This window comes from Trematomus bernacchii, unplaced genomic scaffold (genome assembly GCF_902827165.1).
Source record: "Trematomus bernacchii unplaced genomic scaffold, fTreBer1.1, whole genome shotgun sequence".
Taxonomy (NCBI): domain Eukaryota; kingdom Metazoa; phylum Chordata; class Actinopteri; order Perciformes; family Nototheniidae; genus Trematomus; species Trematomus bernacchii.
Window position 1 is genome coordinate 2,515,060 of NW_022987782.1, and position 13,043 is coordinate 2,528,102.

General features: G+C 41.8%; 1 protein-coding gene across 2 annotated transcripts in view; it reads left to right on the top strand.

Moving 5' to 3' along the window:
• The window catches only part of ncalda (neurocalcin delta a), a 96,995-nt gene that overhangs the window by 62,041 nt on the left and 21,911 nt on the right, over positions 1-13,043 (top strand). Inside the window, exon 1 of one of the 2 annotated variants that reach the window (XM_034149340.1) lies at positions 1,090-1,400. The exons of the other annotated variant lie outside the window; for it this stretch is intronic. The gene's annotated coding sequence lies outside the window, so the exon portion shown is untranslated. Of the gene's footprint in view, positions 1-1,089; positions 1,401-13,043 lie in introns of those variants that run through there. 2 annotated transcript variants of the gene reach the window in all.

The window sequence follows — 13,043 nt, forward strand, 5'->3', positions numbered from 1 at the left end:
CAGTTATGCAGCCTCCACTCTACTTGAGTATTAGTCTGTCATTGTGTAAAGATATACTTTTCTGTAATCTTTCTGACAAACACTGCTACCCGAAAGAGTGCAGGCACCATTACCTCTGGCAGAGACAACATCTGTGTAGTCTCCACTCTGCTAATGAGGCATGAAGTCGTGATCATAACCTTATCCCCCTGTTGATTGGCTGATAATCAAAGTGTTATTCTTGAAATCTGATATTGTTCTTCAGGTGTTGTTCCTCAGCTTGTCTCACAGTATTATCATAAAAATGAAATAAAATGCAATTGAAACTCCAGTCTCTCTATTCCCCACTTCCCTAAAGTAATGAAGTGTATTTGTTTCTTATTCATTTCTTCTCCATATTTCTTTATACCTTTGTTCTCTTCTCAGTCATCTCTTGAAAGAAATCACTGGAGACATGATAGACTGACCATGCTTGGGCATTTCAGAGTGACAAACAGAGAAAGTCCATTTCTAATAACTGAACTCTTGTTCTGACAAAATAAGCTTTTCATTATTTGACCCAAATCATGACAAAATATGGAATTTTGTTATATAGTAACTTCGAAAGGCCCAATAAATACAATATAATGCCTCTAATATGCACCATTGCTCCTCAATAAGGTCATACCTTAAAGTTAAAACAAACCTGGTGTAAAGAGCAAAACATAATGCTTATTCAGAGGCAGAGTTTAAAAGCGTCGTTTATCTGGTGCACATTCCTTCTTTAATTGCCTTTTTTTTTTAAAGGAAATCTGATCCGCTTTGTATCACTTTCTTAAATGATTTCTTCATTTATCAGTGTAAAGACTTTTTGTCTATATTAGTCCTTCCGTCTTTTAGCGGCTTCCCTGTATGTAAGAACCTGTGCGCGTGCATCTGTGTGTGCATGTGTGTGTCAGATGACCTATTGAAATCATTGCAGTGCAGTGTGCCTGTTACCAGGGCAACATAGGCTTCTCCGTGTCTTTCTCTGTCTCTCTGTCTCCCCTCCCCTTTCATTTCCCCCTCCACACCAGAGCAGGGTCATGTGACCGCTCTGACGTCAACCTGGAGAGGCAGGCAGATGAGCGAGTTAGTTTGTTGGCTTTCAGCAAACCTCCTGCTCAGACTCGGAGTCTCTGCTAGTCTGTCAGTCACCGTTAGCTCTGTCTCAGTCACTCGGTCCTTCTTCTCCTCCCCCCTCTGCTGTTCTTTCCCCCTCGCTCTCTTGCTCTCTCTCACTTTCTCTCTCTTGCTCTCATCTTTGTTTCTCTGTGGTGATCTCGTTTCTTCGCGCCTGTTGCTCCTTCTTCTGCTGCTACAGCTGCTCCCACCAACTTAGTCTTGAGGGATAGTGCTGGGTGATGGATTGCTGAGCGGCTTGTACATTGCTGTAAAGTGAGGTAAGCTTCCTGTGTTTTCTCTTTGTGTGTTTTGTGTGCTTTAACAGCTAGTGGTTGCTTCCAGAGGGGGTGTTCAGTAAGTCAAGCTGCGTAAGGAGAGCTTTCACTTCATAAGTTTGAGTCACATTCTTGTGCAGAAGGGAAGTTGTCTTTTAGCTACATTTCCCAGACAGAGAGGGAAGGAGGGTCAGTTTGGGAACTCTTTTTGTCCCCCTTTAATCATTTATTGAAACTTAAGAGTCAAAGATAGGAAACTAATGTGATGTTTAAGGTTCCAAAGGGAGATCCATTATTATGATAAGCTTTGAGGCTAGTAGCTTTCTTTCCCAGCCGATCTATTTTCTGTGTGTATGATAGCAAAGATGGAGAAAGAAGAAGAGTGTGATCACACGGGAGCTGAGTGTGTTATGTGTTGTGTAGTTGGAAGTGATGGGCAGCTCCACATGGCTTTTCCTCTTGGAGCGTTGCTAATGTTAGAGGCAGTAGTGTGGGCTGCTGCTGGCTCTGTCTGCCAGAGAGTCAGAGGCAGGGGGGGGCAGAGCAGCTGCCACCTGCCCCCCTCAGAGAGGATGGGAAAGCCTCAGAGGTATGTGCAGAAAAAATGTAACTCTTAGGTTATCTGGGTTATTATATATTTTTTTATAGACATTCAGAAATGGGCCTGGATAAGAGCATTTTTTCATTTGTTTTCCAGGAATCTTCTGAATAGCTTGAGAACCCCCCTCCCTAATGGCCCACACACACACACACTCACATGCACACACACCTCCCTGCGTGCCTCAAACAATGGCATGCCAGCCCACATTTAGCCTAAATAGGATGGAAAGAAAGGGAAATGTGCATAACAAGTGGTTGGGATCTGCCTATAGTTCTCCACACTTCTCTCTCTGAGGCCTTATCTCTTCCTCTCATTCCAGCCACAGCAGTGCCTCCTTAATGAAGTGGAGACAAGCCAAGAGCATGTAACAGGTCTTTGTCACTGCCTGAAGTATCCTAGGCCCGGATATCTACTGACTCCATTCACTTAAATGCTTAGATGAGGACACGGATTTGCAGTTGCTGTTCTTATAATGGATTGACGGTTTGGATCAGAGGTTTTTCTGACATAATACCTTTCATGCCCTATTTGAATATAATTATTTTTATTTGAACAGTGCATTAGGTTAGCTAAATGCAGTTACATAATGGACTTTAAGTAATTGTTCAGTAGAGATGATCCTTCACTTATCTCCTAAATGGTGAATACTCCTTTGTGACCTCTATGTTAATGTTCCATTTGGATCTTTTTTCTTTACTGAGAATCAAAGAAGCAGATTAAAAGTAACATGAATTTTGACTCGCATTAGTCATCCTTCAGTGTTTTCTGTCTGTGTAAAGCAGTTCCATGTGTCGTGTATGCCTGAGGGTTCAGCATTCAGAAGTGTCTTCCTGTTGTGAAATGAGCTGCATAAATACCACACGAAGCCATTTTGAGTTCAGAGAAAGAAAACGTCTGTCTAACAGAATAATACTTTTGTGTTTGTGCTCAAGCAAATTGTTATCAAATTATTGTGTGATTGTGTGGTTTACGAGCTGGATGTGTTGGCAGCATTTACTCTGAAAAAATAGAGCCACTGCTTCACACACACACACACACACACGCACACGCACACGCACAACACAACACTAGCATGCAGCCAGTAGCTGTATCTGACATCCTGCAGCAGTATATAATTCTCTCGACGTGTGTGTGTGTGTGTGTGTGTGAAGTTAAATGTTTCTTGCTACATTTTTACAGACGAAAAACGTACAGTAAGTGGTCAAAGATATTACGACCTACATTAATAAAAAACATATGACTTTGTAATTGAATCCTGCATGCTCGAGCTCAGTATGGAATAAGCTTAATGGAGAATACATGTTAGAGTTTATCCTATTGCTGTATTGCAATACGGTATATCTCAAAATGTCTAAGGCGATGTATGAGTACATTTCAGTGGAATTACTGTATGTGTGATGCCATCCATACAAGATGTCAAAAGGTTAGCCTGATCCGCACGTTAGTGTTGGAGTGAAGCAATGATCTATTGCAATCTGTAGACTGAAGTGTAACATTTGATTTAATACGTCAAACCCAGTCTTTCATGTTACATTCACACACACACACTTACACTACAACAGAGGTTATGGGATGCCTGAGTGGTATGAGATGGTTACCATGGTATGTGCTTATCTTGTTTACTGGCTTAATTCACACATCACACACCAGGCACAGGTGGGGCTTTTCCAGATTGTGTCTCTGGGGATATTTTATCTCTAGGTCAGATTCTCTTTATGAAGGTGGCATAACTGCTCTACCTATATTGTTCACATTTTTCAAGCACAACTATATTTCTTTCACACATCTGTATTACATAGGGCCAAGATTGAAATTGTAAAACAGCAGGGAGGAGCTCATCAATGTCAAATAGGTAATAGTTAGCTTTTTGGATTTGCAGTTTTCTTTACAGCCAACATAACAATTCCTGTCACTTATTTGAAGCTTTACACTAACCAAACTGTCCATAATAGAGTGGTGCAGGGATGACATATTTATGTATGCCAAGCCGATAGTTAGCATCACTGGTTCTCTCAACCAAAAGCCAAAGGGATTCTGCCATTCCATTGGATTACAGAAGATAGACTCTCTAGGAAGCAAACCATTATGATACTTGCAGTTTAGTTCAACAGGAAAATCTCCATTTATTAACCACTTTTATGATTTTCCAACATAAACCCAATTGCCAAGGAAAGTTAATAATAATAATAATAGCTTGGATTTATATAGCGCCTTTCAAGGGACCCAAGGTCGCTTTACAAGTAATAGGGCAAAAACAAACATAACAAAACAAAAGTCAGACAAAACAACAGATCGATTAGGGGCCGGAAGCCTTGGCAAACAGATGGGACTTGAGGGCCCTTTTGAAGGCGTCAAGTGTGGGGATGTTGCGAATCTCCGCAGGGAGAGCGTTCCAGAGGGTGGGGAAGCCACACTGAAGGCTCTGTCCCCGAAGGTTCGCAGTTTGGTGCGGGGGGTGGTGAGCAGGCCAGAGTCTGAGGACCGCAGGTTCCGGGGTGGGGCATGTGGGTGAAGGATGTCCGATAGGTACTGGGGGGCAAGGGCATGGAGGGACTTCTAGGTAAGGAAGAGGATTTTGTATGTTATGCAGGACTTGACCGGCAACCAGTGGAGGTGGATGAGGGTGGGAGTGATGTGCTGCCACGGCTTTGTGTGTGTGAGTTAGCGTTATTCTTTAAACAAACTACAGCACAGTCTCATGACTTCAAGGCATCACCGCTAAGCTAAAAGTCAACTAGCTTCTTTTTTAAGACACAAAGAATGTAAATGTAAGACTTAGACAAGTGGGGTCTCTAAAATCTTAAAAGCTTTTGTTAACAAAACCCTATTTCGGACATCTCACCAATTTAAAAAAAAAAAGCCAGTTGGCAAGGCTGCAGGTGGTTAGCACACATAATAAGAAAATGCAAAACTATAATTATTTGAACCCAACATTTTGTGCATCCTTGACTCGATGGGAGTGGCCAATCAATGTCCAGCATAGTGTGTTTGTGTGTGAAACAAATTAGAATCAAGTGTTACATTGGTTTTAAGTCCAATAAAATCACATAATGGAAAAAGGTGCCTCGACTCCCTCCAAGTTCTATTCTGCCACAGAGCCCACAAACACACAGGGATGTGTGTATCTGTTGAGTTTATGCCTACATACGTTTGAAAAAGAAAACCTGAGGAAAACTGTTTAATTGTGAAACAAACAAGCTTAGCAGAAGCGTATGAGCCAGGGTTCTATAACATCCTGTGTTGTACTTAAGAGAGTCTCATGTTACACTGGTGGAAACTAACTTGAAGGCAGTTTATGTAACTGATGATTTATGATGGAGGGAGACAGAAACTAGGGACAAATGGAAAAAAAGGGAGAGATTCTCTGAGATAAGAGAAGAGACAGACATTTTCATTTTTCTCCATTCACTCTGCAGCCAGCAGAAATGTGTGTGGCAGATCACAATGTAACGAGAGAAACCTTAAAACCTTAAAATAAATGAATAACAATTATTACGGAGTGAAAATATCTTGTTTTGTAAAGCATATGGATACAATTTGAAGTGAAAACAGGTTTAGAGTGAAAAAGGTTTTAAAAATCACACACACACACACACACACACACACACACACACACACACACACACACACACACACACACACACACACACACACACACACACACACACACACACACACACACACACACACACACACACACACACATTTGGAAAGAGTATTATTCATGTTAGGGCCCCGTTAGGGCCTCAAACTGGGAACACAAAAGAACTGGATGTTATCGTTGGGCAAAACATACTTGACACACTGAGATGAGAACTGAGAGATCTCCTGTATAGTTCTGCACAGGTAAATATACATATGTTAATATACATATGTGTGTATACTGTGTAAATATATATATACATGTGTGTCTGTATATACTGTATATGTATATATATAAATATGTGTGTGTGTGTGTGTGTGTGTGTGTGTGTGTGTGTATATACATATGAGTCACTAGCTAGATATACAGTATAGGACAATCTGGTTTGAAAGTAGATCTTGGAAGAGGAGTTTTTTTTACTGTTCAGAATTTGGAATTTGGATATTTTGTTACACAACCATATATTTTGAGCTACATTTGGCCTATAAAGATCTTATGGACATGAAATGATTTGATTATCAATAAATTGTGAAAAGAAAAACGATTCCCAGAGCAGCACTACATAAATAATTTCCCTTGCCCTGTGAAAGCAGCCATCTCTGAGAGGGTGGCAGACAGACCCGTTAGTGGTGCGTTCGAGGGACAGCTGGTCCTTCTAACTCGACTCATTTTCCAGAAAGCATCCTTTATAAAGGGGTCATGGGTCATTCAAAATCCAGCCCCAATGAGAAGGAATGCTTTGAGAGTTCGCCCCCAGTTAAAGGATAACCTTGGCCTATACGCTCCCATGCATTAGTTTAGGGGAACTATGGGAAACAGATGCTCTATTTTTAGCCACAGAGAGGAATTCACACACATTGTCATTTCATGCTGGACACAAGAGACAAAAGAAGGAGTTATTTTGCAATGAGCTGTCGCTTTCTAGCGTATACTTGTTGGTGGCACTTTCCACTGCCACAAAGCTCCCCTGCTGCTGTCACTGAGAATGATTTGAGTCACTGCTCCTCGCCTTTGAATCAAAAGATTATCAAGATTATTCGTTTTTACAACTACGTGACTGAACGCTAACGATTTATGTTCCCTAATTAGACAGAAACCTAAATTGAGGTTCACTCAGTTGTGATAATTATGTTATAATTTCCTTTAATAATAAATAGATAGGCATCACCCCAGTTATAATAATACTGTTCTTGTGTATCTGGCTTTCCTTACTTGGTTACATGGTTAAAAGGAAGCACAATAGTCAAACAAACCTTCTTAAAGGCTACATTTAGTGTACGTCTGTACCATAGATTGTAGTCTGTACTCACTGGGCCTAGGTGTGTTTCATGCTTGTTGAGGCTTAGTCCATAATCACTGTCCAGATGTGGAACATGAACACTTAATGAAGGAAGGATTTCTGCAGGACATCCTTTATTAGGGATTTAATAATTCAATAATTCACTCCTAACTTAATTTAACTTCAAATTGAATCTTTTGGGGAAAAAACACCTGAAAATGAATAGTAGAGCAAAAATAGCACTCATTGTCGCTAAGCATCGTTTTTGGGTTAGTGAAGAAATTACGTAAGGGATGATGAAACAGGTTAAAAAAAACAATTCTGCCTTTTTAAAGTCCCATGTCATGCTTTTCCGGTTATTACCCATCCCCTTGTGTGTTATGTAGCTTTGTCTGCATGTAAACGGTCTGCAGAGTCACAAACCCTCAAAGTACACCCTGTAGCGAGTAAAACTCTAACACAGAAAATACCTGTCTATGCTGCCCCAGAACGCCTCGTTGGACATTTTTCTTTTTCCATTTTTTTCTTCCTGGTTTAAGTGACGTAACGACGACCATTGGACCAATCCGTAGAGCTCATCAGTCCTCACACACACACACACACACACATACTCACTCAGCCTTATCTTATGAGTGTGTGGCGAACTGTGTGGCTAACTGCCTGGCTGTGAGTGTATGTTCAGGCTGAGTTCCGCAATGTCTCGCTGTCTCGCAGACCCGACGCAGCAACCAGGAAACAACACCAGTAATCCAGCTCACACTGTCCGCTCCTCGAGCCTCAAAGGCCGCAGCAGCGAGCGCAGCAGCGAGCCCCGCAACGTCCCGCCAACACGGCACCCAGACCCCACGCAGCATTCTCATGTGTTTGTCATTACTGGTGTCATTTTCTGGTTGCTAACGCCATTGTAACACATAATCACTGATGTTCAGCTGTAACGGTGGTGGACTCATCCGAACAGAGTGGGCGAGCTGACCAATCAGAGCACAGTGGGCTCATAGGGAGGTGGGGGCAGGAGCTCCAACAAGGCGTGTAGGATAGAGAGTGAATACACATACTATACAGCAGGTGTCGGCAACCTTTTTGATATGAAGTGCCATTCAAAAAAGATTATTTTATCAGCGTGCCGAGGGGGGGGGGGGGGGGGGGGGGTGATTGGGCTCGACGCTCGTGAACTGTCAACAGGAGGGCGGGGGGAGCCTCGCTGCGGGGAAGCAGTGTGTGGACCTGTCAGCGCAACTTACATTAGGGATGCTCCGATCGACAATTTTGGGGCCGATCACCGATCCGATCGAGTGGGCGGGGCCTATGGGGATCTTCCATTTAAAGTGATGTTTAAAACTCAGTTAATGGGGCTCATTCACTGGCGCTTCCACAAACAACAACCAACATAATTATTACATTCAAATTAAGTACATTATTCAAGTTTACATTAACTTTGGATAATAACACGGGAGAAATGAGCGGATAAGCGCTCTCTTTTCCTCTCTCCCTCTCTCTCTCCCTCTCCTGACAGCCCGTCAGTATCTCATGCAGCTCACTGATCCAGTAATGAGTGACCCGACAGTGAAGAATAAACATATTTATAACTAGTTTAGCTTGTTCCAGAGGTAGATAAAATAGCTAAGTGTGTTAGGTCTAACTCTTAATGTGTGTTCTGCTCCGCTCACCGGTCCGTCACAGCGGGTGGAGCTGCAGGATTTCTGCTTCACACACACGTTGCATACCGCTATTTTATTGTCATTTTCGGACACTTCAAATACTGCCAGACTGGTGAAGCCATTTTGGCGAGCTTGTTTTGCCGCGCACAGAGAAAAGTGTCATGTATTTTACGCCATGCGATCGCGAGAGCCGATCGCATGACGATCGATCGGAGCATCCCTAACTTACATGATGCCGAATTTAACAAACACATTTAAATAATTGGTTTAAACGGCATAATAATAAGGACGATCGTCCGTTCTGTGATTCTCCAGAACACACATGGCCAGTCTGCCCCTGTGTAGCATGTTATTTCGATGAGAGATGAGCAGATCGCCACTGGGCTTTCAACTAAAGACACAGCCACGCAAAAACTGCGGTATTTGTACAGCTCCTTATGGGTACTGCAATTTGTGAAGTGCTTTCCTCTGTGGTGAAACGATCAGCACTGCACTACGGAGGGAAGTGGCAGAAAGTCGCCTGGAGTTAAAGAGAGCGGGGCTGCGTTGTGTGCATGGCTTCCTTCTGCAGGTAACGGGGAGACGCGCTCTGGCGGCGGTCTCGTTCAGGATCCGAAAATAAAATTTTAATATTTTGCACACTTATTCCTAGTGTGCCACTGGTTACGGTGCCGCGTGCCAATGGTGGCACGCGTGCCAGGGGTTGCCGACCCCTGCTATACAGAGATGCTGTATGAGAAACCAATGTGAGTTTGGAACATTGAACAATCTAAATCTATTCTAGTAGACCTCAACAATGGAATTATGATCAGTACAAATGGCCATGACATGGGACCTTTAAATAGAGCACAAAAGAAACTCCAACATGGAACATATTGAATTATTCACGATAAAGCATGTGAATTATTTGCCAAAAATGAGGGTGAATGCCTCACTGTTATCCCTGAACTGTCACTTAAAATCACTTGAATGCAGTATCTCCTTGGAAATGGCTTTTGAAGTTGTGCATTTGTTGTCAGAATTGAAGATTCTATCATGAAGAGGGGGTATTGTATTGTATGCACTCATGTTGTTGTGGCAGCTGTTCACAACACAGATGGAGATATTGTAAGCCCACACAGACTAGAGCTTGAATATCTTTTGCACATGTGACAAATGCTTTTCTTCACTGTTTATAAAAACGCTGCTACTCTGTGATCAGTTATCTACACAGTACTGAGACTTCCTTTAAGGGCTTCACTCATTCTAACTCTGACTGTGTTTATGAGCAGAGAGTTTGACTGATTGCTGTGTTATGAGGATCCAAGCCAGTTGTAGACTGTTCTATTCTTAAACCCTAGTATTATTCAGAAACCATTCTGCCAATGTCTTCTTCAGTCCACTGGTATCACGTGAAACCACACTGTGCTGAGGATTTTTACAAGAAAGCAATAGACACTTCAAGCTGTAAGGACTTGGCTATAGTTATCATTTATTTTGTATGGAATTATTATTTGATCACAGCAGCGAAACAAAGGTTATTCTAATCCTAAAACTAATTATATTTGCATGAATCAGCTGCAGATTCGAAATGTCCTCATTGTAATTCTCTGAAACATTTTAGCTGTTCAACACATCCCACTTCCCTGGGTTCATCCTGACCCCTGACCTCCACTGTGATGTCACTTCCATTCTGTTTGTTATTTTCCGTGATGTTATATCCTGTTTCTATATTTTCATCTACCACAGGAAGCAGAGCATGCTTTGTTGCACCCCCAGGGGCATTCTTCAATCCGAACCATCTCCAGGCTCAAGCATGTCAAACATAGATCCTCTTTCTTTTTGTTCTAATGTCTCTGATAATGCATATACTGTTGGACATGATAGACCTTTCTCTTATTCTGAAACAGCCTTACATTCCCCAGCTGCTCTTATGGTTGCTCCACAAACATCTTTTATCAGTGACAGTGCAGCTAAGGCACATTTTACAGCCATCCCACTTCATCATTCACAATGCTAATGGAATGGATATCCAGCAGGTGTGATCAAGTGGGAGGCAGTTTGTTTTTATGATCAGTTTTATGGAAAACTTACTTTGAACAAAGGCTAAGCATTACCAAAACCAGCAGCAGTTGATGTATGAAAGGTTTGAAGTGATGGAAAAGTTTTGCCTGGACATTGATATTTACTTCAGATGTATTCCATACCCAGAGAGCAGCCGATATAAATCAGTTAAAATAATTTAACTGAGATCATGTAAGAATAGAATAGAATATTGGGAGGGATGAAACCCTCTTGAATGGTCACACATGCAGAGCACACAGCACACACAGTGACATTTGTTCTCTGGATTTAACCCATAGTACCAGGAGTCGAGTACTAGGAGCAGTGGGCAGCTATTGCAGCGCCCGGGGAGCAATGGGAGTGGGGGGGAGGGGGTGTCCGGGGCCTTGCTCAAGGGCACCACGGCTGGGCAGGAGGTGAAGTGGGACCTCTCCAAGTAGCAGTCCACACTCCATATTTAGGTCTGTTCAGGGACTTGAACCGGCAACCCTACAGCTCCCAGTCCAAGCCCCTACTGACTGAGTGGATTGACTGTTTGCTGAAACCTTTCACCAAACACCAATATTCATTTATACATTGTGACTGTATACACTGCATGTTTGTTTCTCCATATGACTTCTGACTATTATTTTTATTTCTGTCGCTTGGCAGACATACATCTGTCCTGATTTATTGGAATTGGGGATGTTTTAAACTTAGCATACCCAGCCAAATGTGTTATATGATATAGCATTCCCTCCACCACACATAGGTTAGTCATCAGTCTTAAAGCATTTTCTCTGATAAATGAAAACAAAATCATTCTCACTTAAACTAAAAAGCTCTACAATTCAGTATTTTACAATAATATTCTTTTATTTCCATATCTTACACACAATTAATCAAATAGGATGTTGACTTTTGCCTAGCACTTGCAGAATTGCAGTGGGTATTTTGCATTTACTATTGCAGGAGATCAATATTGTAGCCAAAAGTGCTTTATACTAAAGCTGTCAAAGCTAGCAGAGCACAACCACTATAATAACTAAAATGCTGGAGAGACAGACCCCTGTTCTGTTTCCACCTGTTGTAACCTATAAGTCAGTCATAAAAACCAAATTATTTATTGTATTTCATGGCGACCAGTTCCAATGATCCAGCGCCAGGCAAACAGAGATCTCTCACCAGGACACACTGACAAAACAAATAACCCCCATCCTCAGAGTACTAGGCCTTTATGGACAAAGAGGAAGTCAGGGTTCCTACGGTCATTAAAAACCTGGAAAAGTCATGGAAATTCAAAATGCAAATTCCAGGCCCTGGAAAAGTTATGGAAAACAATATTTTTCCCAAGGTTTTGGAAAAGTCATGGAAATGTAACCAAAGTTGCATCAAATATAATTTATATTTTATCTAATCGCCGAAATAGTAATATTATAACGATAATAAATACTGTATCGTATAGTAATGAAACGTAAAATGGCATTTAACTGACGAGGTATTTTGCTGGTGAGAGATTTTTACAATCACGCCCTCTAGTCTACAGTGGCTTTAGTCTGTAGGAGCTAGTAAGCCTACTATTTGATTTGTTTTAGATAGGCACAACATGTTTCATATGCAGACCTTATTTTCCAGCTTACCATGTTAAAATAAATATGTTTCAGTGGTACCGCTGAGAAAGAGTAATTTTTTTGGTCATGGAGAAGTCATGGAAAATCATTGGTGAAAAAGTGTATGAACCCTGGGAAGTGAAGATGAGATCCTTACAGTCATGCAACCTAATCTGATTCTCATAACAGTCCATCAAATGTCACTGAGAAGTAGCTTATTCTGCTGTTGTCTGCTCATATATCTAATGCAAGCCTCATACAGTCAAGTTGTTATATAATCTGTATTTAATACCTCTTACAAGGATTATAACACATAGTTGTACAGCCACAGTGACGGATCTCTGCACTGTGGCTGCAAATATGAAATTACATAACCCTTAAGTTGATTATGAAGTGATTTGTGGAAGTGTGTCATCTTCTGCTTCTCATTGGTTAACTATTTTTCTCCTTCTCTGAATCAATAGGCCCAATATGTGTTTGCCTCCTCCTCCTATCAGGCCTGTTACCATGGCAACCTAATGAAGGCTGAGGAGGCCATTTAAAAGTATAAGAGCTGAAAATATCGACCGTGGGCAGCATCAAGCTCAGCAGCTTGCAACCCCGATCAATGGGAGAAGACATCAGATGCTGTTAGTCCGCTCTCAGCCTGTGATGAATTGAAGGGAAAGAGATTGTGGGGAGTGGTCAGCTGAGAAGAATCGAGGAGACAGATCCTGCTGGCTTCAGTCCAAGTAGCACAAACTCATGTGCCCCTCTGGGTCAGCCTCTGTCCACTTTTTCTAAAAACACCTGTTGACAGGTTACGTGATGTAATGTGGTCTGTAACAAAATTG